Source organism: Petromyzon marinus, unplaced genomic scaffold (assembly GCF_048934315.1).
Source record: "Petromyzon marinus isolate PM22_M1 ecotype Great Lakes invasive population unplaced genomic scaffold, UKy_Petmar_22M1.pri1.0 PM_G_Scaffold_1, whole genome shotgun sequence".
NCBI classification, from domain to species: domain Eukaryota; kingdom Metazoa; phylum Chordata; class Hyperoartia; order Petromyzontiformes; family Petromyzontidae; genus Petromyzon; species Petromyzon marinus.
Window position 1 is genome coordinate 4,189,693 of NW_027422650.1, and position 24,249 is coordinate 4,213,941.

Sequence of the window (24,249 nt, forward strand, 5' to 3'; positions counted from 1 at the left end):
ATAAGCCTATTTAATAAGCCTAAGTTGCTGAATAAACCTATTTAATAAGTCTAAGTTGCTGAAATAAGCATATTTAATAAGGCTATTTAATAAGCCTAAGTTGCTGAATAAGCCTATTTAATAAGGCTATTTAATGAGCCTAAGTTGCTGAAATAAGACTATTTAATAAGCCTAAGTTTCTGAACTAAGCCTATTTAAAAAGGTATATTTAATAAGTCTAAGTTGCTGAAATAAACCTATTTAAAAATGCTATTTAATAAGCCTAAGTTGCTGAAATAAACCTGTTTAATAAGGCTATTTAATAAAAAATAAGTTGCTGAAATAAGCTTATTTAATAAGCCTAAGTTGCTGAAATGAGCCTATTTAATAAGGCTATTTAATAAGTCTATTTAATAAGCCTATTTAATAAGCCTATTTAATAAGCCTATTTAATACGCCTATTTAATAAGTCTATTTAATAAGTCTATTTAATGAGCCTATTTAATAAGCCTATTTATTGAGCCTATTTAATAAGCCTATGTATTGAGCCTATTTAATAAGCCTATTTATTGAGCCTATTTAATAAGCCTATTTATTGAGCCTATTTAATAAGCCTATTTAATAAGTCTATTTAATACGCCTATTTAATAAGCCTATTTAATGAGCCTATTTATTGAGCCTATTTAATAAGCCTATTTAATAAGCCTATTTATTGAGCCTATTTAATAAGTCTATTTAATAAGTCTATTTAATAAGCCTATTTAATAAGTATTTAATGAGCCTATTTAATAAGCCTATTTATTGACCCTATTTAATAAGCCTATTTATTGAGCCTATTTTATAAGCCTATTTATTGAGCCTATTTAATAAGCCTATTTATTGAGCCTATTTAATAAGCCTATTTAATAAGTCTATTTAATAAGCCAAATTTAATAAGCCGATTTAATAAGCCTATTTATTGAGCCTATTTAATAAGCATATTTAATAAGCCTATTTATTGAGCCTATTTAATACGTCTATTTAATAAGCCTATTTAATAAGCCTATTTAATAAGTATTTAAAGAGCCTATTTAATCAGTCTATTTAATAAGCCTATTTAATAAGGCTATTTAATGAGCCTAAGTTGCTGAAATAAGCCTATTTAATAAGGCTATTTAATGAGCCTAAGTTGCTGAAATAAGCCTATTTAATAAGCCTATTTAATAGGCCTATTTAATAAGTCTAAGTTGCTGAAATAAGCCTATTTAATAAGCCTAAGTTTCTGAATGAGCCTATTTAATAAGCCTAAGTTGCTGAAATAAACCTATTAAATAAGCCTAAGTTGCTGAAATAAGCCTATTAAATAAGCCTAAGTTGCTGAATAAGCCTATTTAATAAGCCTAAGTTGCTGAATAAACCTATTTAATAAGTCTAAGTTGCTGAAATAAGCATATTTAATAAGGCTATTTAATAAGCCTAAGTTGCTGAATAAGCCTATTTAATAAGGCTATTTAATGAGCCTAAGTTGCTGAAATAAGACTATTTAATAAGCCTAAGTTTCTGAACTAAGCCTATTTAAAAAGGGATATTTAATAAGTCTAAGTTGCTGAAATAAACCTATTTAAAAATGCTATTTAATGAGCCTAAGTTGCTGAAATAAGCCTATTTAATAAACCTATTTAATAGGCCTATTTAATAAGTCTAAGTTGCTGAAATAAGCCTATTTAATAAGCCTAAGTTTCTGAATGAGCCTATTTAATAAGCCTAAGTTGCTGAAATAAGCCTATTAAATAAGCCTAAGTTGCTGAAATAAGCCTATTAAATAAGCCTAAGTTGCTGAATAAGCCTATTTAATAAGCCTAAGTTGCTGAATAAACCTATTTAATAAGTCTAAGTTGCTGAAATAAGCATATATAATAAGGCTATTTAATAAGCCTAAGTTGCTGAATAAGCCTATTTAATAAGGCTATTTAATGAGCCTAAGTTGCTGAAATAAGACTATTTAATAAGCCTAAGTTTCTGAACTAAGCCTATTTAAAAAGGTATATTTAATAAGTCTAAGTTGCTGAAATAAACCTATTTAAAAATGCTATTTAATAAGCCTAAGTTGCTGAAATAAACCTGTTTAATAAGGCTATTTAATAAAAAAATAAGTTGCTGAAATAAGCTTATTTAATAAGCCTAAGTTGCTGAAATAAGCCTATTTAATAAGGCTATTTAATAAGTCTATTTAATAAGCCTATTTAATAAGCCTATTTAATAAGCCTATTTAATAAGCCTATTTAATAAGTCTATTTAATAAGTCTATTTAATGAGCCTATTTAATAAGCCTATTTATTGAGCCTATTTAATAAGCCTATGTATTGAGCCTATTTAATAAGCCTATTTATTGAGCCTATTTAATAAGCCTATTTATTGAGCCTATTTAATAAGCCTATTTAATAAGTCTATTTAATAAGCCTATTTAATAAGCCTATTTAATAAGCCTATTTATTGAGCCTATTTAATAAGCCTATTTAATAAGCCTATTTATTGAGCCTATTTAATAAGTCTATTTAATAAGCCTATTTAATAAGTCTATTTAATAAGCCTTTTTAATAAGCCTATTTAATAAGTCTATTTAATAAGCCTATTTAATAAGTCTATTTAATAAGTCTATTTAATAAGCCTATTTAATAAGTATTTAATGAGCCTATTTAATAAGCCTATTTATTGAGCCTATTTAATAAGCCTATTTATTGAGCCTATTTTATAAGCCTATTTATTGAGCCTATTTAATAAGCCTATTTATTGAGCCTATTTAATAAGCCTATTTAATAAGTCTATTTAATAAGCCTATTTAATAAGCCTATTTAATAAGCCTATTTATTGAGCCTATTTAATAAGCCTATTTAATAAGCCTATTTATTGAGCCTATTTAATACGTCTATTTAATAAGCCTATTTAATAAGCCTATTTAATAAGGCTATATAATGAGCCTAAGTTGCTGAAATAAGCCTATTTAATAAGGCTATTTAATGAGCCTAAGTTGCTGAAATAAGCCTATTTAATAAGCCTATTTAATAGGCCTATTTAGTAAGTCTAAGTTGCTGAAATAAGCCTATTTAATAAGCCTAAGTTTCTGAATGAGCCTATTTAATAAGCCTAAGTTGCTGAAATAAGCCTATTAAATAAGCCTAAGTTGCTGAAATAAGCCTATTAAATAAGCCTAAGTTGCTGAATAAGCCTATTTAATAAGCCTAAGTTGCTGAATAAACCTATTTAATAAGTCTAAGTTGCTGAAATAAGCATATTTAATAAGGCTATTTAATAGGCCTAAGTTGCTGAATAAGCCTATTTAATAAGGCTATTTAATGAGCCTAAGTTGCTGAAATAAGACTATTTAATAAGCCTAAGTTTCTGAACTAAGCCTATTTAAAAAGGTATATTTAATAAGTCTAAGTTGCTGAAATAAACCTATTTAAAAATGCTATTTAATAAGCCTAAGTTGCTGAAATAAACCTGTTTAATAAGGCTATTTAATAAAAAAATAAGTTGCTGAAATAAGCTTATTTAATAAGCCTAAGTTGCTGAAATAAGACTATTAAATAAGGCTATTTAATAAGTCTATTTAATAAGCCTATTTAATAAGCCTATTTAATAAGACTATTTAATAAGCCTATTTAATAAGTTTATTTAATAAATATTTAATGAGCCTATTTAATAAGCCTATTTATTGAGCCTATTTAATAAGCCTATTTAATAAGCCTATTTAATAAGTCTATTTAATAAATATTTAATGAGCCTATTTAATAAGCCTATTTATTGAGCCTATTTAATAAGCCTATTTAATAAGTATTTAATGAGGCTATTTAATAAGCCTATTTAATAAGCCTATTTAATAAGCCTATTTAATACGCCTATTTAATAAACATATTTAATAAGTATTTAATGAGCCTATTTAATAAGCCTATTTATTGAGCCTATTTATTAAGCCTATTTATTGAGCCTATTTAATAAGCCTATTTATTGAGCCTATTTAATAAGCCTATGTATTGAGCCTATTTAATAAGCCTATTTATTGAGCCTATTTAATAAGCCTATTTATTGAGCCTATTTAATAAGCCTATTTAATAAGTCTATTTAATAAGCCTATTTAATAAGCCTATTTAATAAGCCTATTTATTGAGCCTATTTAATAAGCCTATTTAATAAGCCTATTTATTGAGCCTATTTAATAAGTCTATTTAATAAGCCTATTTAATAAGCCTAATTAATAAGTATTTAATGAGCCTATTTAATACGTCTATGTAATAAGCCTATTTAATAGGCCTATTTAATAAGTCTAAGTTGCTGAAATAAGCCTATTTAATAAGCCTATTTAATAGGCCTATTTAATAAGTCTAAGTTGCTGAAATAAGCCTATTTAATAAGCCTAAGTTTCTGAATGAGCCTATTTGATAAGCCTAAGTTGCTGAAATAAGCCTATTTAATAAGCCTAAGTTGCTGAATAAGCCTATTTAATAAGCCTAAGTTGCTGAAATAAGCCTATTTAATAAGTTTAAGTTGCTGAAATAAGGCTATTTAATAAGGCTAAGTTGCTGAAATAAGCCTATTTAATAAGCCTAAGTTGCTGAAATAAGGCTATTTAATAAGTCTAAGTTGCTGAAATAAGCCTATTTATTAAGCCTAAGTTGCTGAAATAAGTATATTTAATAAGCATAAGTTGCTGAAATAAGCCTATTTAATGAGTCTAAGTTGCTGAAATAAGGCTATTTAATAAGTCTAAGTTGCTGAAATAAGCCTTTTTAATCAGCGTAAGTTGCTGAAATAAGCCTATTTAATAAGCCCAAGTTGCTGAAATAAGCCTACTTATTTAGGCTATTTAATAAGCCTAAGTTGCTGAAATAAGCCTATTTAATAAGCGTAAGTTGCTGAAACAAGGCTATTTAATACGTCTAAGTTGCTGAAATAAGCCTATTTAATAAGCCTAAGTTGCTGAAATAAGCCCATTTAAAAGCCTATTTAATAAGCCTAAGTTGCTGAAATAAGCCTATTTAATAAGCCTATTTAATAAGCCTATTTGATAGGCCTATTTAATAAGTCTAAGTTGCTGAAATAAGCCTATTTAATAAGCCTAAGTTGCTGAATGAGCCTATTTAATAAGCCTAAGTTGCTGAAATAAGCCTATTTAATAAGCCTAAGTTGCTGAATAAGCCTATTTAATAAGCCTAAGTTGCTGAATAAACCTATTTAATAAGTCTAAGTTGCTGAAATAAGCCTATTTAATAAGGCTATTTAATAAGCCTAAGTTGCTGAATAAGCCTATTTAAGTTGCTGAAGTAAGGCTATTTAATAAACCTAAGTTGCTGAAATAAGGCTATTTAATAAGTTTAAGTTGCTGAAATAAGCCTATTTAATAAGCCTAAGTTGCTGAATTAAGCCTATTTAATAAGGCTATTTAATAAGCATAAGTTGCTGAAATAAGCTTATTTAATAAGTCTAAGTTGCTGAAATAAACCTATTTAATAAGGCTATTTTATAAGTCTAAGTTGCTGAAATAAACCTATTTAAAATGCTATTTAATAAGCCTAAGTTGCTGAAATAAACCTGTTTAATAAGGCTATTTAATAAGCATAAGTTGCTGAAATAAACTTATTTAATAAGCCTAAGTTGCTGAAATTAACCTATTTAATACGCCTAAGTTGCTAAAATAAGCCTATTTAATGAGGCTATTTAATAAGTGTATTTAATAAGCCTTTTTAATGAGCCTATTTAATAAGTCTATTTAATAAGCCTATTTAATAAGTCTATTTAATAAGTCTATTTAATAAGCCTATTTAATAAGTATTTAATGAGCCTATTTAATAAGCCTATTTATTGAGCCTATTTAATAAGCCTATTTATTGAGCCTATTTTATAAGCCTATTTATTGAGCCTATTTAATAAGCCTATTTATTGAGACTATTTAATTAGCCTATTTAATAAGTCTATTTAATAAGCCTATTTAATAAGCCTATTTAATAAGCCTATTTATTGAGCCTATTTAATAAGCCTATTTAATAAGCCTATTTATTGAGGCTATTTAATAAGTCTATTTAATAAGCCTATTTAATAAGCCTATTTAATACGCCTATTTAATAAACATATTTAATAAGTATTTAATGAGCCTATTTAATAAGCCTATTTATTGAGCCTATTTATTAAGCCTATTTATTGAGCCTATTTAATAAGCCTATTTATTGAGCCTATTTAATAAGCCTATGTATTGAGCCTATTTAATAAGCCTATTTATTGAGCCTATTTAATAAGCCTATTTATTGAGCCTATTTAATAAGCCTATTTAATAAGTCTATTTAATAAGCCTATTTAATAAGCCTATTTAATAAGCCTATTTATTGAGCCTATTTAATAAGCCTATTTAATAAGCCTATTTATTGAGCCTATTTAATAAGTCTATTTAATAAGCCTATTTAATAAGCCTAATTAATAAGTATTTAATGAGCCTATTTAATACGTCTATGTAATAAGCCTATTTAATAGGCCTATTTAATAAGTCTAAGTTGCTGAAATAAGCCTATTTAATAAGCCTATTTAATAGGCCTATTTAATAAGTCTAAGTTGCTGAAATAAGCCTATTTAATAAGCCTAAGTTTCTGAATGAGCCTATTTGATAAGCCTAAGTTGCTGAAATAAGCCTATTTAATAAGCCTAAGTTGCTGAATAAGCCTATTTAATAAGCCTAAGTTGCTGAAATAAGCCTATTTAATAAGTTTAAGTTGCTGAAATAAGGCTATTTAATAAGGCTAAGTTGCTGAAATAAGCCTATTTAATAAGCCTAAGTTGCTGAAATAAGGCTATTTAATAAGTCTAAGTTGCTGAAATAAGCCTATTTATTAAGCCTAAGTTGCTGAAATAAGTATATTTAATAAGCATAAGTTGCTGAAATAAGCCTATTTAATGAGTCTAAGTTGCTGAAATAAGGCTATTTAATAAGTCTAAGTTGCTGAAATAAGCCTTTTTAATCAGCGTAAGTTGCTGAAATAAGCCTATTTAATAAGCCCAAGTTGCTGAAATAAGCCTACTTATTTAGGCTATTTAATAAGCCTAAGTTGCTGAAATAAGCCTATTTAATAAGCGTAAGTTGCTGAAACAAGGCTATTTAATACGTCTAAGTTGCTGAAATAAGCCTATTTAATAAGCCTAAGTTGCTGAAATAAGCCCATTTAATAAGCCTATTTAATAAGCCTAAGTTGCTGAAATAAGCCTATTTAATAAGCCTATTTAATAAGCCTATTTGATAGGCCTATTTAATAAGTCTAAGTTGCTGAAATAAGCCTATTTAATAAGCCTAAGTTGCTGAATGAGCCTATTTAATAAGCCTAAGTTGCTGAAATAAGCCTATTTAATAAGCCTAAGTTGCTGAATAAGCCTATTTAATAAGCCTAAGTTGCTGAATAAACCTATTTAATAAGTCTAAGTTGCTGAAATAAGCCTATTTAATAAGGCTATTTAATAAGCCTAAGTTGCTGAATAAGCCTATTTAATAAGTCTAAGTTGCTGAAGTAAGGCTATTTAATAAACCTAAGTTGCTGAAATAAGGCTATTTAATAAGTTTAAGTTGCTGAAATAAGCCTATTTAATAAGCCTAAGTTGCTGAATTAAGCCTATTTAATAAGGCTATTTAATAAGCATAAGTTGCTGAAATAAGCTTATTTAATAAGTCTAAGTTGCTGAAATAAACCTATTTAATAAGGCTATTTTATAAGTCTAAGTTGCTGAAATAAACCTATTTAAAAATGCTATTTAATAAGCCTAAGTTGCTGAAATAAACCTGTTTAATAAGGCTATTTAATAAGCATAAGTTGCTGAAATAAACTTATTTAATAAGCCTAAGTTGCTGAAATAAACCTATTTAATAAGGCTATTTAATAAGTCTAAGTTGCTGAAATTAACCTATTTAATACGCCTAAGTTGCTAAAATAAGCCTATTTAATGAGGCTATTTAATAAGTGTATTTAATAAGCCTTTTTAATGAGCCTATTTAATAAGTCTATTTAATAAGCCTATTTAATAAGTCTATTTAATAAGTCTATTTAATAAGCCTATTTAATAAGTATTTAATGAGCCTATTTAATAAGCCTATTTATTGAGCCTATTTAATAAGCCTATTTATTGAGCCTATTTTATAAGCCTATTTATTGAGCCTATTTAATAAGCCTATTTATTGAGACTATTTAATTAGCCTATTTAATAAGTCTATTTAATAAGCCTATTTAATAAGCCTATTTAATAAGCCTATTTATTGAGCCTATTTAATAAGCCTATTTAATAAGCCTATTTATTGAGGCTATTTAATAAGTCTATTTAATAAGCCTATTTAATAAGCCTATTTAATAAGTATTTAATGAGGCTATTTAATAAGCCTATTTAATAAGCCTATTTAATAAGCCTATTTAATACGCCTATTTAATAAACATATTTAATAAGTATTTAATGAGCCTATTTAATAAGCCTATTTATTGAGCCTATTTATTAAGCCTATTTATTGAGCCTATTTAATAAGCCTATTTATTGAGCCTATTTAATAAGCCTATTTATTGAGCCTATTTAATAAGCCTATTTAATAAGTCTATTTAATAAATATTTAATGAGCCTATTTAATAAGCCTATTTATTGAGCCTATTTAATAAGCCTATGTATTGAGCCTATTTAATAAGCCTATTTATTGAGCCTATTTAATAAGCCTATTTATTGAGCCTATTTAATAAGCCTATTTAATAAGTCTATTTAATAAGCCTATTTAATAAGCCTATTTAATAATCCTATTTATTGAGCCTATTTAATAAGCCTATTTAATAAGCCTATTTATTGAGCCTATTTAATAAGTCTATTTAATAAGCCTATTTAATAAGCCTAATTAATAAGTATTTAATGAGCCTATTTAATACGTCTATGTAATAAGCCTATTTAATAGGCCTATTTAATAAGTCTAAGTTGCTGAAATAAGCCTATTTAATAAGCCTATTTAATAGGCCTATTTAATAAGTCTAAGTTGCTGAAATAAGCCTATTTAATAAGCCTAAGTTTCTGAATGAGCCTATTTGATAAGCCTAAGTTGCTGAAATAAGCCTATTTAATAAGCCTAAGTTGCTGAATAAGCCTATTTAATAAGCCTAAGTTGCTGAAATAAGCCTATTTAATAAGTTTAAGTTGCTGAAATAAGGCTATTTAATAAGGCTAAGTTGCTGAAATTAACCTATTTAATACGCCTAAGTTGCTAAAATAAGCCTATTTAATGAGGCTATTTAATAAGTGTATTTAATAAGCCTTTTTAATGAGCCTATTTAATAAGTCTATTTAATAAGCCTATTTAATAAGTCTATTTAATAAGTCTATTTAATAAGCCTATTTAATAAGTATTTAATGAGCCTATTTAATAAGCCTATTTATTGAGCCTATTTAATAAGCCTATTTATTGAGCCTATTTTATAAGCCTATTTATTGAGCCTATTTAATAAGCCTATTTATTGAGACTATTTAATTAGCCTATTTAATAAGTCTATTTAATAAGCCTATTTAATAAGCCTATTTAATAAGCCTATTTATTGAGCCTATTTAATAAGCCTATTTAATAAGCCTATTTATTGAGGCTATTTAATAAGTCTATTTAATAAGCCTATTTAATAAGCCTATTTAATAAGTATTTAATGAGGCTATTTAATAAGCCTATTTAATAAGCCTATTTAATAAGCCTATTTAATACGCCTATTTAATAAACATATTTAATAAGTATTTAATGAGCCTATTTAATAAGCCTATTTATTGAGCCTATTTATTAAGCCTATTTATTGAGCCTATTTAATAAGCCTATTTATTGAGCCTATTTAATAAGCCTATTTATTGAGCCTATTTAATAAGCCTATTTAATAAGTCTATTTAATAAATATTTAATGAGCCTATTTAATAAGCCTATTTATTGAGCCTATTTAATAAGCCTATGTATTGAGCCTATTTAATAAGCCTATTTATTGAGCCTATTTAATAAGCCTATTTATTGAGCCTATTTAATAAGCCTATTTAATAAGTCTATTTAATAAGCCTATTTAATAAGCCTATTTAATAAGCCTATTTATTGAGCCTATTTAATAAGCCTATTTAATAAGCCTATTTATTGAGCCTATTTAATAAGTCTATTTAATAAGCCTATTTAATAAGCCTAATTAATAAGTATTTAATGAGCCTATTTAATACGTCTATGTAATAAGCCTATTTAATAGGCCTATTTAATAAGTCTAAGTTGCTGAAATAAGCCTATTTAATAAGCCTATTTAATAGGCCTATTTAATAAGTCTAAGTTGCTGAAATAAGCCTATTTAATAAGCCTAAGTTTCTGAATGAGCCTATTTGATAAGCCTAAGTTGCTGAAATAAGCCTATTTAATAAGTTTAAGTTGCTGAAATAAGGCTATTTAATAAGGCTAAGTTGCTGAAATAAGCCTATTTAATAAGCCTAAGTTGCTGAAATAAGGCTATTTAATAAGTCTAAGTTGCTGAAATAAGCCTATTTATTAAGCCTAAGTTGCTGAAATAAGTATATTTAATAAGCATAAGTTGCTGAAATAAGCCTATTTAATGAGTCTAAGTTGCTGAAATAAGGCTATTTAATAAGTCTAAGTTGCTGAAATAAGCCTTTTTAATCAGCGTAAGTTGCTGAAATAAGCCTATTTAATAAGCGTAAGTTGCTGAAACAAGGCTATTTATTACGTCTAAGTTGCTGAAATAAGCCTATTTAATAAGCCTAAGTTGCTGAAATAAGCCCATTTAATAAGCCTATTTAATAAGCCTAAGTTGCTGAAATAAGCCTATTTAATAAGCCTATTTAATAAGCCTATTTGATAGGCCTATTTAATAAGTCTAAGTTGCTGAAATAAGCCTATTTAATAAGCCTAAGTTGCTGAATGAGCCTATTTAATAAGCCTAAGTTGCTGAAATAAGCCTATTTAATAAGCCTAAGTTGCTGAATAAGCCTATTTAATAAGCCTAAGTTGCTGAATAAACCTATTTAATAAGTCTAAGTTGCTGAAATAAGCCTATTTAATAAGGCTATTTAATAAGCCTAAGTTGCTGAATAAGCCTATTTAATAAGTCTAAGTTGCTGAAGTAAGGCTATTTAATAAACCTAAGTTGCTGAAATAAGGCTATTTAATAAGTTTAAGTTGCTGAAATAAGCCTATTTAATAAGCCTAAGTTGCTGAATTAAGCCTATTTAATAAGGCTATTTAATAAGCATAAGTTGCTGAAATAAGCTTATTTAATAAGTCTAAGTTGCTGAAATAAACCTATTTAATAAGGCTATTTTATAAGTCTAAGTTGCTGAAATAAACCTAGTTAAAAATGCTATTTAATAAGCCTAAGTTGCTGAAATAAACCTGTTTAATAAGGCTATTTAATAAGCATAAGTTGCTGAAATAAACTTATTTAATAAGCCTAAGTTGCTGAAATAAACCTATTTAATAAGGCTATTTAATAAGTCTAAGTTGCTGAAATTAACCTATTTAATACGCCTAAGTTGCTAAAATAAGCCTATTTAATGAGGCTATTTAATAAGTCTATTTAATAAGCCTTTTTAATGAGCCTATTTAATAAGTCTATTTAATAAGCCTATTTAATAAGTCTATTTAATAAGCCTATTTAATAAGTATTTAATGAGCCTATTTAATAAGCCTATTTATTGAGCCTATTTAATAAGCCTATTTATTGAGCCTATTTTATAAGCCTATTTATTGAGCCTATTTAATAAGCCTATTTATTGAGACTATTTAATTAGCCTATTTAATAAGTCTATTTAATAAGCCTATTTAATAAGCCTATTTAATAAGCCTATTTATTGAGCCTATTTAATAAGCCTATTTAATAAGCCTATTTATTGAGGCTATTTAATAAGTCTATTTAATAAGCCTATTTAATAAGCCTATTTAATAAGTATTTAATGAGCCTACTAATAAGTCTATTTAATAAGCCTATTTAATAAGGCTATTTAATGAGTCTAAGTTGCTGAAATAAGCCTATTTAATAAGCCTATTTAATAGGCCTATTTAATAAGTCTAAGTTGCTGAAATAAGCCTATTTAATAAGCCTAAGTTTCTGAATGAGCCTATTTAATAAGCCTAAGTTGCTGAAATAAGCTTATTTAATAAGCCTAAGTTGCTGAACAAGCCTATTTAATAAGCCTAAGTTGCTGAATAAACCAATTTAATAAGTCTAAGTTGCTAAAATAAGCCTATTCAATAAGGCTATTTAATAAGCCTAAGTTGCTGAAATAAGCCTATTTAATAAGCATATTTAATAAGTATTTAATGAGGCTATTTAATAAGCCTATTTAATAAGCCTATTTAATAAGCCTATTTAATACGCCTATTTAATAAACATATTTAATAAGTATTTAATGAGCCTATTTAATAAGCCTATTTATTGAGCCTATTTATTAAGCCTATTTATTGAGCCTATTTAATAAGCCTATTTATTGAGCCTATTTAATAAGCCTATTTATTGAGCCTATTTAATAAGCCTATTTAATAAGTCTATTTAATAAATATTTAATGAGCCTATTTAATAAGCCTATTTATTGAGCCTATTTAATAAGCCTATGTATTGAGCCTATTTAATAAGCCTATTTATTGAGCCTATTTAATAAGCCTATTTATTGAGCCTATTTAATAAGCCTATTTAATAAGTCTATTTAATAAGCCTATTTAATAAGCCTATTTAATAAGCCTATTTATTGAGCCTATTTAATAAGCCTATTTAATAAGCCTATTTATTGAGCCTATTTAATAAGTCTATTTAATAAGCCTATTTAATAAGCCTAATTAATAAGTATTTAATGAGCCTATTTAATACGTCTATGTAATAAGCCTATTTAATAGGCCTATTTAATAAGTCTAAGTTGCTGAAATAAGCCTATTTAATAAGCCTATTTAATAGGCCTATTTAATAAGTCTAAGTTGCTGAAATAAGCCAATTTAATAAGCCTAAGTTTCTGAATGAGCCTATTTGATAAGCCTAAGTTGCTGAAATAAGCCTATTTAATAAGCCTAAGTTGCTGAATAAGCCTATTTAATAAGCCTAAGTTGCTGAAATAAGCCTATTTAATAAGTTTAAGTTGCTGAAATAAGGCTATTTAATAAGGCTAAGTTGCTGAAATAAGCCTATTTAATAAGCCTAAGTTGCTGAAATAAGGCTATTTAATAAGTCTAAGTTGCTGAAATAAGCCTATTTATTAAGCCTAAGTTGCTGAAATAAGTATATTTAATAAGCATAAGTTGCTGAAATAAGCCTATTTAATGAGTCTAAGTTGCTGAAATAAGGCTATTTAATAAGTCTAAGTTGCTGAAATAAGCCTTTTTAATCAGCGTAAGTTGCTGAAATAAGCCTATTTAATAAGCCCAAGTTGCTGAAATAAGCCTACTTATTTAGGCTATTTAATAAGCCTAAGTTGCTGAAATAAGCCTATTTAATAAGCGTAAGTTGCTGAAACAAGGCTATTTAATACGTCTAAGTTGCTGAAATAAGCCTATTTAATAAGCCTAAGTTGCTGAAATAAGCACATTTAATAAGCCTATTTAATAAGCCTAAGTTGCTGAAATAAGCCTATTTAATAAGCCTATTTAATAAGCCTATTTGATAGGCCTATTTAATAAGTCTAAGTTGCTGAAATAAGCCTATTTAATAAGCCTAAGTTGCTGAATGAGCCTATTTAATAAGCCTAAGTTGCTGAAATTAGCCTATTTAATAAGCCTAAGTTGCTGAAATTAGCCTATTTAATAAGCCTAAGTTGCTGAATAAGCCTATTTAATAAGCCTAAGTTGCTGAATAAACCTATTTAATAAGTCTAAGTTGCTGAAATAAGCCTATTTAATAAGGCTATTTAATAAGCCTAAGTTGCTGAATAAGCCTATTTAATAAGTCTAAGTTGCTGAAGTAAGGCTATTTAATAAACCTAAGTTGCTGAAATAAGCCTATTTAATAAGCCTAAGTTGCTGAAATAAGCCTATTTAATAAGGCTATTTAATGAGCCTAAGTTGCTGAAATAAGCCTATTTAATAAACCTAAGTTTCTGAACTAAGCCTATTTAAAAAGGTATATTTAATAAATCTAAGTTGCTGAAATAAACCTATTTAAAAATGCTATTTAATAAGCCTAAGTTGCTGAAATAAACCTGTTTAATAAGGCTATTTAATAAGTCTAAGTTGCTGAAATTAACCTATTTAATACGCCTAAGTTGCTAAAATAAGCCTATTTAATGAGGCTATTTAATAAGTCTATTTAATAAGCCTTTTTAATGAGCCTATTTAATAAGTCTATTTAATAAGCCTATTTAATAAGTCTATTTAATAAGTCTATTTAATAAGCCTATTTAATAAGTATTTAATGAGCCTATTTAATAAGCCTATTTATTGAGCCTATTTAATAAGCCTATTTATTGAGCCTATTTTATAAGCCTATTTATTGAGCCTATTTAATAAGCCTATTTATTGAGACTATTTAATTAGCCTATTTAATAAGTCTATTTAATAAGCCTATTTAATAAGCCTATTTAATAAGCCTATTTATTGAGCCTATTTAATAAGCCTATTTAATAAGCCTATTTATTGAGGCTATTTAATAAGTCTATTTAATAAGCCTATTTAATAAGCCTATTTAATAAGTATTTAATGAGCCTACTAATAAGTCTATTTAATAAGCCTATTTAATAAGGCTATTTAATGAGTCTAAGTTGCTGAAATAAGCCTATTTAATAAGCCTATTTAATAGGCCTATTTAATAAGTCTAAGTTGCTGAAATAAGCCTATTTAATAAGCCTAAGTTTCTGAATGAGCCTATTTAATAAGCCTAAGTTGCTGAAATAAGCTTATTTAATAAGCCTAAGTTGCTGAACAAGCCTATTTAATAAGCCTAAGTTGCTGAATAAACCTATTTAATAAGTCTAAGTTGCTAAAATAAGCCTATTCAATAAGGCTATTTAATAAGCCTAAGTTGCTGAAATAAGCCTATTTAATAAGCCTATTTAATAAGCATATTTAATAAGTATTTAATGAGGCTATTTAATAAGCCTATTTAATAAGCCTATTTAATAAGCCTATTTAATACGCCTATTTAATAAACATATTTAATAAGTATTTAATGAGCCTATTTAATAAGCCTATTTATTGAGCCTATTTATTAAGCCTATTTATTGAGCCTATTTAATAAGCCTATTTATTGAGCCTATTTAATAAGCCTATTTATTGAGCCTATTTAATGAGCCTATTTAATAAGTCTATTTAATAAATATTTAATGAGCCTATTTAATAAGCCTATTTATTGAGCCTATTTAATAAGCCTATGTATTGAGCCTATTTAATAAGCCTATTTATTGAGCCTATTTAATAAGCCTATTTATTGAGCCTATTTAATAAGCCTATTTAATAAGTCTATTTAATAAGCCTATTTAATAAGCCTATTTAATAAGCCTATTTATTGAGCCTATTTAATAAGCCTATTTAATAAGCCTATTTATTGAGCCTATTTAATAAGTCTATTTAATAAGCCTATTTAATAAGCCTAATTAATAAGTATTTAATGAGCCTATTTAATACGTCTATGTAATAAGCCTATTTAATAGGCCTATTTAATAAGTCTAAGTTGCTGAAATAAGCCTATTTAATAAGCCTATTTAATAGGCCTATTTAATAAGTCTAAGTTGCTGAAATAAGCCTATTTAATAAGCCTAAGTTTCTGAATGAGCCGATTTGATAAGCCTAAGTTGCTGAAATAAGCCTATTTAATAAGCCTAAGTTGCTGAATAAGCCTATTTAATAAGCCTAAGTTGCTGAAATAAGCCTATTTAATAAGTTTAAGTTGCTGAAATAAGGCTATTTAATAAGGCTAAGTTGCTGAAATAAGCCTATTTAATAAGCCTAAGTTGCTGAAATAAGGCTATTTAATAAGTCTAAGTTGCTGAAATAAGCCTATTTATTAAGCCTAAGTTGCTGAAATAAGTATATTTAATAAGCATAAGTTGCTGAAATAAGCCTATTTAATGAGTCTAAGTTGCTGAAATAAGGCTATTTAATAAGTCTAAGTTGCTGAAATAAGCCTTTTTAATCAGCGTAAGTTGCTGAAATAAGCCTACTTATTTAGGCTATTTAATAAGCCTAAGTTGCTGAAATAAGCCTATTTAATAAGCGTAAGTTGCTGAAACAAGGCTATTTAATACGTCTAAGTTGCTGAAATAAGCCTATTTAATAAGCCTAAGTTGCTGAAATAAGCCCATTTAATAAGCCTATTTAATAAGCCTAAGTTGCTGAAATAAGCCTATTTAATAAGCCTATTTAATAAGCCTATTTGATAGGCCTATTTAATAAGTCTAAGTTGCTGAAATAAGCCTATTTAATAAGCCTAAGTTGCTGAATGAGCCTATTTAATAAGCCTAAGTTGCTGAAATTAGCCTATTTAATAAGCCTAAGTTGCTGAATAAGCCTATTTAATAAGCCTAAATTGCTGAATAAACCTATTTAATAAGTCTAAGTTGCTGAAATAAGCCTATTTAATAAGGCTATTTAATAAGCCTAAGTTGCTGAATAAGCCTATTTAATAAGTCTAAGTTGCTGAAGTAAGGCTATTTAATAAACCTAAGTTGCTGAAATAAGCCGATTTAATAAGCCTAAGTTGCTGAAATAAGCCTATTTAATAAGGCTATTTAATGAGCCTAAGTTGCTGAAATAAGCCTATTTAATAAGCCTAAGTTTCTGAACTAAGCCTATTTAAAAAGGTATATTTAATAAATCTAAGTTGCTGAAATAAACCTATTTAAAAATGCTATTTAATAAGCCTAAGTTGCTGAAATAAACCTGTTTAATAAGGCTATTTAATAAGCATAAGTTGCTGAAATAAACTTATTTAATAAGCCTAAGTTGCTGAAATAAGCCTATTTAATAAGGCTATTTAATAAGTCTAAGTTGCTGAAATAAACCTATTTAATAAGCCTAAGTAGCTAAAATAAGCCTATTTAATGAGGCTATTTAATAAGTCTATTTAATAAGCCTATTTAATAAGCCTATTTAATAAGCCTATTTAATAAGCCTATTTAATACGCCTATTTAATAAACATATTTAATAAGTCTTTAATGAGCCTATTTAATAAGTCTATTTAATAAGCCTTTTTAATGAGCCTATTTAATAAGTCTATTTAATAAGCCTATTTAATAAGTCTATTTAATAAGTCTATTTAATAAGCCTATTTAATAAGTATTTAATGAGCCTATTTAATAAGCCTATTTATTGAGCCTATTTAATAAGCCTATTTATTGAGCCTATTGTATAAGCCTATTTATTGAGCCTATTTAATTAGCCTATTTATTGAGCCTATTTAATTAGCCTATTTAATAAGCCTATTTAATAAGCCTATTTATTGAGCCTATTTAATAAGCCTATTTAATAAGCCTATTTAATAAGTATTTAATGAGCCTATTTAATAAGTCTATTTAATAAGCCTATTTAATAAGCCTATTTAATAAGCCTATTTAATAAGTATTTAATGAGCCTATTTAATAAGTCTATTTAATAAGCCTATTTAATAAGGCTATTTAATGAGTCTAAGTTGCTGAAATAAGCCTATTTAATAAGCCTATTTAATAGGCATATTTAATAAGTCTAAGTTGGTGAAATAAGCCTATTTAATAAGCCTAAGTTTCTGAATGAGCCTATTTAATAAGCCTAAGTTGCTGAACAAGCCTATTTAATAAGCCTAAGTTGCTGAATAAACCTATTTAATAAGTCTAAGTTGCTGAAATAAACCTATTCAATAAGGCTATTTAATAAGCCTAAGTTGCTGAAATAAGCCTATTTAATAAGCCTATTTAATAAGCCTATTTAATAAGTATTTAATGAGGCTATTTAATAAGCCTATTTAATAAGCCTATTTAATAAGCCTATTTAATACGCCTATTTAATAAACATATTTAATAAGTATTTAATGAGCCTATTTAATAAGCCTATTTATTGAGCCTATTTAATAAGCCTATTTATTGAGCCTATTTAATAAGCCTATTTATTGAGCCTATTTAATAAGCCTATTTATTGAGCCTATTTAATAAGCCTATTTAATAAGTCTATTTAATAAGCCTATTTAATAAGCCTATTTAATAAGCCTATTTATTGAGCCTATTTAATAAGCCTATTTAATAAGCCTATTTATTGAGCCTATTTAATAAGCCTATTTATTGTGCCTATTTAATAAGCCTATTTAATAAGCCTATTTATTGAGCCTATTTAATAAGTCTATATAATAAGCCTATTTAATAAGCCTATTTAATAAGTGTTTAATGAGCCTATTTAATAAGTCTATTTAATAAGCCTGTTTAATAGGCCTATTTAATAAGTCTAAGTTGCTGAAATAAGCCTATTTAATAAGCCTATTTAATAAGCCTATTTAATAAGCCTATTTATTGAGCATATTTAATAAGCCTATTTAATAAGTATTTAATGAGGCTATTTAATAAGCCTATTTAATAAGCCTATTTAATAAGCCTATTTAATACGCCTATTTAATAAACATATTTAATAAGTATTTAATGAGCCTATTTAATAAGCCTATTTATTGAGCCTATTTAATAAGCCTATTTATTAAGCCTATTTATTGAGCCTATTTAATAAGCCTATTTAATAAGCCTATTTATTGAGCCTATTTAATAAGTATATTTAATAAGCCTATTTAATAAGCCTATTTAATAAGTGTTTAATGAGCCTATTTAATAAGTCTATTTAATAAGCCTATTTAATAGGCCTATTTAATAAGTCTAAGTTGCTGAAATAAGCCTATTTAATAAGCCTATTTAATAGGCCTATTTAATAAGCCTAAGTTGCTGAAATAAGCCTATTTAATAAGTCTAAGTTGCTGAAATAAGGCTAATTAATAAGCCTAAGTTGCTGAAATAAGCCTATTTAATAAGCCTAAGTTGCTGAAATACGGCTATTTAATAAGTCTAAGTTGCTGAAATAAGCCTATTTAATAAGCCAAAATTGCTGAAATAAGTATATTTAATAAGCATAAGTTGCTGAAATAAGCCTATTTAATAAGTCTAAGTTGCTGAAATAAGGCTATTTAATAAGTCTAAGTTGCTGAAATAAACCTATTTAATAAGCCTAAGTTGCTAAAATAAGCCTATTTAATGAGGCTATTTGATAAGTCTATTTAATAAGCCTATTTAATAAGCTTATTTAATAAGCCTATTTAATAAGCCTATTTATTGAGCCTATTTAATAAGCCTGTTTATTGAGCCTATTTAATAAGCCTATTTATTGAGCCTATTTAATAAGCCTATTTATTGAGCCTATTTAATAAGCCTATTTAATAAGTCTATTTAATAAGCCTATTTAATAAGCCTATTTAATAAGCCTATTTATTGAGCCTACTTAATAAGCCTATTTAATAAGCCTATTTATTGAGGCTATTTAATAAGTCTATTTAATAAGCCTATTTAATAAGCCTATTTAATAAGTATTTAATGAGCCTACTAATAAGTCTATTTAATAAGCCTATTTAATAAGGCTATTTAATGAGTCTAAGTTGCTGAAATAAGCCTATTTAATAAGCCTATTTAATAGGCCTATTTAATAAGTCTAAGTTGCTGAAATAAGCCTATTTAATAAGCCTAAGTTTCTGAATGAGCCTATTTAATAAGCCTAAGTTGCTGAAATAAGCTTATTTAATAAGCCTAAGTTGCTGAACAAGCCTATTTAATAAGCCTAAGTTGCTGAATAAACCTATTTAATAAGTCTAAGTTGCTAAAATAAGCCTATTCAATAAGGCTATTTAATAAGCCTAAGTTGCTGAAATAAGCCTATTTAATAAGCCTATTTAATAAGCATATTTAATAAGTATTTAATGAGGCTATTTAATAAGCCTATTTAATAAGCCTATTTAATAAGCCTATTTAATACGCCTATTTAATAAACATATTTAATAAGTATTTAATGAGCCTATTTAATAAGCCTATTTATTGAGCCTATTTATTAAGCCTATTTATTGAGCCTATTTAATAAGCCTATTTATTGAGCCTATTTGATAAGTCTATTTAATAAGCCTTTTTAATGAGCCTATTTAATAAGTCTATTTAATAAATATTTAATGAGCCTATTTAATAAGCCTATTTATTGAGCATATTTAATAAGCCTATGTATTGAGCCTATTTAATAAGCCTATTTATTGAGCCTATTTAATAAGCCTATTTATTGAGCCTATTTAATAAGCCTATTTAATAAGTCTATTTAATAAGCCTATTTAATAAGCCTATTTAATAAGCCTATTTATTGAGCCTATTTAATAAGCCTATTTAATAAGCCTATTTATTGAGCCTATTTAATAAGTCTATTTAATAAGCCTATTTAATAAGCCTAATTAATAAGTATTTAATGAGCCTATTTAATACGTCTATGTAATAAGCCTATTTAATAGGCCTATTTAATAAGTCTAAGTTGCTGAAATAAGCCTATTTAATAAGCCTATTTAATAGGCCTATTTAATAAGTCTAAGTTGCTGAAATAAGCCTATTTAATAACCCTAAGTTTCTGAATGAGCCTATTTGATAAGCCTAAGTTGCTGAAATAAGCCTATTTAATAAGCCTAAGTTGCTGAATAAGCCTATTTAATAAGCCTAAGTTGCTGAAATAAGCCTATTTAATAAGTTTAAGTTGCTGAAATAAGGCTATTTAATAAGGCTAAGTTGCTGAAATAAGCCTATTTAATAAGCCTAAGTTGCTGAAATAAGGCTATTTAATAAGTCTAAGTTGCTGAAATAAGCTTTTTAATCAGCGTAAGTTGCTGAAATAAGCCTATTTAATAAGCCCAAGTTGCTGAAATAAGCCTACTTATTTAGGCTATTTAAGAAGCCTAAGTTGCTGAAATAAGCCTATTTAATAAGCGTAAGTTGCTGAAACAAGGCTATTTAATACGTCTAAGTTGCTGAAATAAGCCTATTTAATAAGCCTAAGTTGCTGAAATAAGCCCATTTAATAAGCCTATTTAATAAGCCTAAGTTGCTGAAATAAGCCTATTTAATAAGCCTATTTAATAAGCCTATTTTAATAGGCCTATTTAATAAGTCTAAGTTGCTGAAATAAGCCTATTTAATAAGCCTAAGTTGCTGAATGAGCCTATTTAATAAGCCTAAGTTGCTGAAATAAGCCTATTTAATAAGCCTAAGTTGCTGAATAAGCCTATTTAATAAGCCTAAGTTGCTGAATAAACCTATTTAATAAGTCTAAGTTGCTGAAATAAGCCTATTTAATAAGGCTATTTAATAAGCCTAAGTTGCTGAATAAGCCTATTTAATAAGTCTAAGTTGCTGAAGTAAGGCTATTTAATAAACCTAAGTTGCTGAAATAAGGCTATTTAATAAGTTTAAGTTGCTGAAATAAGCCTATTTAATAAGCCTAAGTTGCTGAATTAAACCTATTTAATAAGGCTATTTAATAAGCATAAGTTGCTGAAATAAGCTTATTTAATAAGTCTAAGTTGCTGAAATAAACCTATTTAATAAGGCTATTTTATAAGTCTAAGTTGCTGAAATAAACCTATTTAAAAATGCTATTTAATAAGCCTAAGTTGCTGAAATAAACCTGTTTAATAAGGCTATTTAATAAGCATAAGTTGCTGAAATAAACTTATTTAATAAGCCTAAGTTGCTGAAATAAACCTATTTAATAAGGCTATTTAATAAGTCTAAGTTGCTGAAATTAACCTATTTAATACGCCTAAGTTGCTAAAATAAGCCTATTTAATGAGGCTATTTAATAAGTCTATTTAATAAGCCTTTTTAATGAGCCTATTTAATAAGTCTATTTAATAAGCCTATTTAATAAGTCTATTTAATAAGTCTATTTAATAAGCCTATTTAATAAGTATTTAATGAGCCTATTTAATAAGCCTATTTATTGAGCCTATTTAATAAGCCTATTTATTGAGCCTATTTTATAAGCCTATTTATTGAGCCTATTTAATAAGCCTATTTATTGAGACTATTTAATTAGCCTATTTAATAAGTCTATTTAATAAGCCTATTTAATAAGCCTATTTAATAAGCCTATTTATTGAGCCTATTTAATAAGCCTATTTAATAAGCCTATTTATTGAGGCTATTTAATAAGTCTATTTAATAAGCCTATTTAATAAGCCTATTTAATAAGTATTTAATGAGCCTACTAATAAGTCTATTTAATAAGCCTATTTAATAAGGCTATTTAATGAGTCTAAGTTGCTGAAATAAGCTTATTTAATAAGCCTAAGTTGCTGAACAAGCCTATTTAATAAGCCTAAGTTGCTGAATAAACCTATTTAATAAGTCTAAGTTGCTAAAATAAGCCTATTCAATAAGGCTATTTAATAAGCCTAAGTTGCTGAAATAAGCCTATTTAATAAGCATATTTAATAAGTATTTAATGAGGCTATTTAATAAGCCTATTTAATAAGCCTATTTAATAAGCCTATTTAATACGCCTATTTAATAAACATATTTAATAAGTATTTAATGAGCCTATTTAATAAGCCTATTTATTGAGCCTATTTATTAAGCCTATTTATTGAGCCTATTTAATAAGCCTATTTATTGAGCCTATTTAATAAGCCTATTTATTGAGCCTATTTAATAAGCCTATTTAATAAGTCTATTTAATAAATATTTAATGAGCCTATTTAATAAGCCTATTTATTGAGCCTATTTAATAAGCCTATGTATTGAGCCTATTTAATAAGCCTATTTATTGAGCCTATTTAATAAGCCTATTTATTGAGCCTATTTAATAAGCCTATTTAATAAGTCTATTTAATAAGCCTATTTAATAAGCCTATTTAATAAGCCTATTTATTGAGCCTATTTAATAAGCCTATTTAATAAGCCTATTTATTGAGCCTATTTAATAAGTCTATTTAATAAGCCTATTTAATAAGCCTAATTAATAAGTATTTAATGAGCCTATTTAATACGTCTATGTAATAAGCCTATTTAATAGGCCTATTTAATAAGTCTAAGTTGCTGAAATAAGCCTATTTAATAAGCCTATTTAATAGGCCTATTTAATAAGTCTAAGTTGCTGAAATAAGCCTATTTAATAAGCCTAAGTTTCTGAATGAGCCTATTTGATAAGCCTAAGTTGCTGAAATAAGCCTATTTAATAAGCCTAAGTTGCTGAATAAGCCTATTTAATAAGCCTAAGTTGCTGAAATAAGCCTATTTAATAAGTTTAAGTTGCTGAAATAAGGCTATTTAATAAGGCTAAGTTGCTGAAATAAGCCTATTTAATAAGCCTAAGTTGCTGAAATAAGGCTATTTAATAAGTCTAAGTTGCTGAAATAAGCCTATTTAATAAGCGTAAGTTGCTGAAATAAGCCTATTTAATAAGGCTATTTAATGAGCCTAAGTTGCTGAAATAAGCCTATTTAATAAGTTTAAGTTGCTGAAATAAGGCTATTTAATAAGGCTAAGTTGCTGAAATAAGCCTATTTAATAAGCCTAAGTTGCTGAAATAAGGCTATTTAATAAGTCTAAGTTGCTGAAATAAGCCTTTTTAATCAGCGTAAGTTGCTGAAATAAGCCTATTTAATAAGCCCAAGTTGCTGAAATAAGCCTACTTATTTAGGCTATTTAATAAGCCTAAGTTGCTGAAATAAGCCTATTTAATAAGCGTAAGTTGCTGAAGTAAGGCTATTTAATAAACCTAAGTTGCTGAAATAAGGCTATTTAATAAGTTTAAGTTGCTGAAATAAGCCTATTTAATAAGCCTAAGTTGCTGAATTAAACCTATTTAATAAGGCTATTTAATAAGCATAAGTTGCTGAAATAAGCTTATTTAATAAGTCTAAGTTGCTGAAATAAACCTATTTAATAAGGCTATTTTATAAGTCTAAGTTGCTGAAATAAACCTATTTAAAAATGCTATTTAATAAGCCTAAGTTGCTGAAATAAACCTGTTTAATAAGGCTATTTAATAAGCATAAGTTGCTGAAATAAACTTATTTAATAAGCCTAAGTTGCTGAAATAAACCTATTTAATAAGGCTATTTAATAAGTCTAAGTTGCTGAAATTAACCTATTTAATACGCCTAAGTTGCTAAAATAAGCCTATTTAATGAGGCTATTTAATAAGTCTATTTAATAAGCCTTTTTAATGAGCCTATTTAATAAGTCTATTTAATAAGCCTATTTAATAAGTCTATTTAATAAGTCTATTTAATAAGCCTATTTAATAAGTATTTAATGAGCCTATTTAATAA